Below are 6233 nucleotides of genomic sequence, written 5' to 3'. Positions count from 1 at the left end.
TGCATCTTCCTCTTCCAGTATCAATAGCATACTTAATCATTTCTCACAAATTTGCTACATGATGTTAGGTGGACCTCTGGATATATTCTGAGTGTATGGATCACCTGAACAATGTCATCTTCTTTTTAAAGGTAGGGTAACTAAATGTTTATTCAATCAACAAATAAATTCACAGCTGAAGTTAAAAGGATCATGTAAGAATGTAATTCATCATAGTGTCATGGAGTCTAGTGGTGAGGCACCTCAAGAGCATAGAGAGATTAGCAAGTAGAGCAATGATGAGAATTAAACACAGCAGGGTAAATCATATCAGTTGGGATCTTCATTGTGTAGATATCACATTTCTTCTTGTGCCTAGCATGCAGCTCTCTGAGTGAGAGCAACTAACACAGTATGCAATTTTCTCAAAGGAAAAAGGCATATGGCCACTTATTCTTGAATTTTTACTACCTTTCTTGTTTGACAGTGTAATGTAACATTTTACAAGAGGCAAACAAAGCAAATACCTTCACCTGTTCAGTTCTGCCTCTTCACAGTGCGGAAAGCATTTGACATTTAATTCTCTCCCATTTTTCTTCCACTTATTTTGTCATTCAAACCCTTCCCATCAATCTACTGCCTACTTATTTCCTTCTACCTACCTGATCTGTCCCAGGGTGGACTGGGATCATCTCAAAAGTATCTTGGTACTTCTGTCTTCTATTTTATAATGAGACTGAAAGGGATTAGACCTGGATGGGAGGGGTATAAAGAAGAGAAAGTTTAATCAAAATATATGAGAAAAAATTCTAATTTTTATATAAGCAAAGAAATTAATGAAATAAAATTTTGGAAACCCAAAACTCTGTCCCCTATCTCAAACCAATCTTCAAGACATTTCTCGTAAAAACTAATTATTTAATTTTTGTACTGAACATGACATCTAATTTGGAATGACACATTTTTCTCTCTTTCTATATGTTGATTGAAGTTGTAGTTGAAGTTCTTTTGAGACAGGGTTTTTTCTGTGCAGCCCTGCTTACCCTGAAATTAGCTCTGTATATATGGATGGCAAAGAACTCATTGATCTTTGTGCCCTCATCTCCAAATTTCAGAGATAAAAATCACATACCACTATGCCAGGTATATCTATGAATTTTTAACTAACATATGCATGCATATATGAAAAATTGCATATTCTTGCTGTAAACACAGAACAGAGGCAGTAATATGTACCAATTCTTAATCTTAGAGCCAGAGATATTAGAATTTTGATTAGGAAATCTGTCCCAAACCAGTTCAAAATGAGTTCTCTTCTAGTAGACTCAGTTTATCTGATTTATGTTGAGGTGCTTAATCCACTTGGACTTCAGCTTTGTACAACATGACAAATATGAGTCTATCTTCATTTTTCTACATACAGATGCCAGTTAGAGCATCACCATTTATTCAAGGCACTTTCATTTTTTTCATTGTATATTTTTGCCTTCTTTTTCAAAGATCACATCTGTACCACTTACCTTCTCTTTTTGTACTCATTCCTTTATCATACCTTTAATTTCAGGAGACATTCTCTGAGAACTGACAGGCCAGTCCAGACAAAGAAGCATAAAAATTCATTAAAGTTGTCCACTTCTTCTTCACCTCCTTCAAAAACAATCCTCAGATCCTGTATACAGCACTGTGATAGATCACCAGCCTCTGCCACATATCCAGTTCATACTAAAGTTCTTCCTCTCCCATATTTCTTTGTCACATGCTATTCTTTATCCCAGCCAACTAGGAAAAAAAAGCAGATATTCACAGGGAATACTCAGAGCATTAATGCCAAAGAAGTAGGTAGGCTACAAACTTTCCACCTTTCCCTCCTTTCCTCTCAGTCCAATTTCCCATTTATCATGCTTAACTTTGCAGTAGAACTTATAGTGTGTCCTTGGCTCACTCTATACTCTAGTTCTCCAAAGACTAATGCCCTCTACTATCCTCCCTTATATCAGCCCTTCAAAACCCCTTCTTAGCTTATCTTCATTTCTAAAGGTCAGCTACCAATACCTAAAATGACATTTTTCTTGGAAATCTATTGGGACACTGTTGGTGTTGGTGGAGTTTTGCAGAACAACCAATGAAAGAAAGATAGCACCTAGAGGGAGAATTTAGGATTCTAAGCAGCAGGAGAGATCAGGTCCTGAAGGAGTGAGCCCTGGCTGCCTCATTGAAGATCTTTTTATTTTTACACACAAGACTCTTTATCAAGATAATTTCTGCATAAAAATACTTCTTTCCCAAGACAGAATAAGTTTTAAGACCCATCACCTAAACAAATTTCAGCCACAGGAAATTTCCTGCATTGCCAGGCCCCTCTCTTAGATTAAGATATGCAAAGGCTATTTCAAAGTTCTGCCTACACTGGGACCATGCAACACTGTGAAGCACAGGCTGTGTCCTCAATCAAGAGAGGCACTCTGGATTCCTGCCATGTATAGAGGATCTGCTAAAATTCTGCAGCAAGACTTGCTTTTCAAGATGATACAAAATTTCCTAAAAGGCAATGCAAACTCAGGAACTAAAACAACTTTGACAAATACAAAATAAAGAAATAAACAATGATTGGTCATTAATATATCTAAATATCAATGGTTTCAATTTTCCCAATAATAATTTTAAAAAAAAAACAGAATAACAGTCTGTATGTGAAAACAGAACTCATCCTTTTATAGCATCCAATGAATATACCTCAATGTCAAATATGGTCATTACCTTAGGGTACAGTGCTGGAATATGATATTCTAAGTAAATCTTCCTAAGACGAAAGTTTATTTACGTCAATGTGAAAAAAAGTAGATTTCAGACAAGACCCAAAATGAAAGGATAGGGTAGGATACTGTGTACTTATTAAATGATAAAACCCAGAGAACACTTTTCAGTACTTCTGTTCAGTGTCCTTAAAATAAAAACACCAAGGTTAGCAAAAAATACTAAAACAGTTACATATTTACTCACAGCATTGATAGTGGTAGTCTTCAATCTTTATTTTTATTTTTCACTAATAATCAGGTCGTGCAGAAAAAAAATTAAAAAGAGTAGTACTGGAATTACCAAATTTTGTAAACCAAACAAAGCTAACATTATATTTCACCTGAATATATAGTAATAATTGTTCTCTACTTTTTATAAAAAAATAATACTAAATTGACCAAATATTCATTTAGACATGAAACAATTTCACAGAACCATCAGGAATAAAAAGAAAGAATTGCACCCAAGAGGAGGAGACAGAAAGTCATAATTGAACTGTGACATTAAAACAAAAAACTAAAAGCAAAGAGATTAATAAAAGTCATAACACATACAACGGAAAAAAACAAACAAACACTGTATCATCCAATCAACATGAACATCAAACCAGAAAAAATACAAACTCATGGAAACAGAATAGCTGTCTCTTGTGAGACTATGCGGGGCCTAGCAAGCACAGAAGTGGATGCTCACAATCAGCTATTGGATGTATCACAGGGCCCCCAATGGAGGAGCTAGAGAAATTAACCAAGGAGCTAAAGGGATCTGCAACCCAATAGGTGGAACAACAACAATATGAACTATCCAGTACTCCCCGGAGCTCATGTCTCTAGCTGCATATGTATCAGAAGATGGCCTAGTTGGCCATCAGTGGAAAGACAGGCCCATTGGTCATGCAAACTTTATATGCCTCAGTACAGGGGAACACCACGGCCAAGAAGTGGAAGTGGGAGGGTGGGCGAGTGGGTGGGAGAGCATGTGGGGGACTTTTGGGATGTCATTGGAAATGTAATTGAAATAAATACCTAATAAAAAAGAAAATAATAATAAAAATAATTCTCTGTCAAATAAAATATAGATCAATAGACATAAAGAAATGAAAAACTTTTAGATATCAATGAATATGATTATTGAATATTGTGAAAAACACTGTAAGACTCTAGAATAATGAGAAATGATCACACCCAAGAGGAATGCACAGAAAGTCATAATCAAACAGTGGGATTAAATCATTACAATAACACAAAGTGATTAATACAAAAGTGTCAATTAATGAAAATATATTAACATAATCAAGAAGTATTAGAAACTAATGAAAAGTGGAGAGAATATATTCAATTTACAGAATGCTGAGGGGGGCTTAATAATAGAAACAGAAAAATCTAGATAATCATAAAGACTTACTTTAAAACCTTATACTCCCCCAAAAGCAAAATCTGAAATATGTGGGTATTTTCATCAATACCTACCACTTTCTAAGGTTAAAGAAATGCAGAATAAGAATTTACACAACAGAACTCTAACCAACAGTGAAATAGAAGAACTCACTAAAAGTCTCCCAATTCTTCCTGCCAAAATGTGAGACCTCAATCAATTTTAGGACATAATTCTTTGAGACAATCCAAGATATAACAACATTAACCTGATATTATGCTAAACCAGAGAAACAGAAGAGATATTGCTCAAATCAGATTATGAGTCTACACTCACCATAACAACTAAGCCACCTAATAAACTAACCTAGAAGGAGATTTATAGAATAATTTTCTTATGAAACTTTGTACAAAAACACAATAAAATTATTACAAAGCAAATCCAAGAACCAATCAAAAATATCAACTGCCATTCTCTGGTAGGCTTTATCACAATAGGCAAATAACATTCCATATATGAAAGTCAATAAATGTATATATGTATGTATTTGTGTGTATATACACACATTTATACATGAAGTAAGTAGGAGAGATATTCTTGAGAATTGAAAACACCCAAAGTATATGGGGGTGTGGTAGCATGTTAAGCCAGTTCAGAAATACCTTTGTTCTCCTATGGAACCAAGAAGGATCTAAGAATTGGAGGAGGTAAAGCTGATCAGAATATACTGTGTACAAAAATAACTTTTCAAAAAAATATTTGAAATAAAAAAATAATTACATTAAAAAATTCTTTATCACATATCTCTGTATATGCATATTTTAGCCTCAGAGGACAGAGGTTCTTGATCATGCATATGGAAATTGTTGATATTTCAACATTTCAAAAAAATTTGCCCTATTTGCCTCCTCTTAAATGCCAAATATGACATACAACAACATATAACAGAGAGTTGCCTATATGGTGCTGCTTTAAATGCATTCCATATCCACATAGAATCATCTTACCTCAATTATCAATAAACTCTCCCACTGGAAGTACAGGTTCTAAAATATTAACAAGAATAGCTGAAAGGAAAATTATATAAGACTAATTTACTCATTGAACACAGGTTCACTTGCCTCTTAACTATTTGCTTCTGAGATACTAATTGTGGGAATTCTTCACAGCAACTACTGGAATGTAAAATTAGCAAAATGATGTAGAAAAGCAAACATAAACTAGAAGAAACAGGTCAAAATATGGTATTGACCTGTGAGAACTAAGGGTCTGTCACAGGTCAATGAAGATCATGTTTTAGAAATCAAATAAATATTCAGCTTAGTTACCTATTTTTATTAATTGGGAATATGAGTGCGAGGTCTTATGAAGTTTTGAATTGAGCACACAGATCAAGCATTCTCAAGAAACTGATGAATATTTAAAAATCAAGAGGAATGAGAGCAGGTCAATGACTAAAATGTAAATAAATAAAAGACTTAAAATTAACCAAATTCATATCAACCTTCAGGCTACATATTAGAAAAAATGGAATTCTAACTATACAGGGGAATACTCTAAATGTATTTAAAAATTAAGATAAATAATGAGCTTAACAAAAATAAAAATATGTAAAAAAATGTGGTTCTGTGATGATCTGGATAGTTTTGGATACAGCAGGATTCAGGACATTTCTAGATTAGACATAATTTTAAATTCTCAAGACAATGTAAGTACAGATTTGTTTATATATTCTGTATCTGTCACTGCTGTATCATTGTCTGTTATGCATTCTCAGTGGATAGCAAATGCTCTAAATGTGAGGCTGAATTTCCCTCTCTGAATATTTGAGACACAATGACCAGTGTGTAATCATGACCTCAGATTTTGTGAGGCCTTCCTGAGCCATTAATGCATGTCTCATGATGGATCAACTAACAAAATCCATTGATATTATTTAAGGTGTTCACATAAACAGATTTTTGAGGCAGTCCTGGGACCAAATTTTCACAAAGTGGAATCTTTCCAGGGACCTTAATTTCCATAAACATGTGTGATGTCAGCCATCAAGCTACATCATCCTCATCTGTATTATCAACCAAGTT

This window comes from Mus musculus, chromosome 17 (genome assembly GCF_000001635.26).
Source record: "Mus musculus strain C57BL/6J chromosome 17, GRCm38.p6 C57BL/6J".
NCBI lineage: Eukaryota > Metazoa > Chordata > Mammalia > Rodentia > Muridae > Mus > Mus musculus.
The sequence above is the reverse complement of the archived record's forward strand: the minus strand, read 5'-3'. Positions refer to the sequence as shown.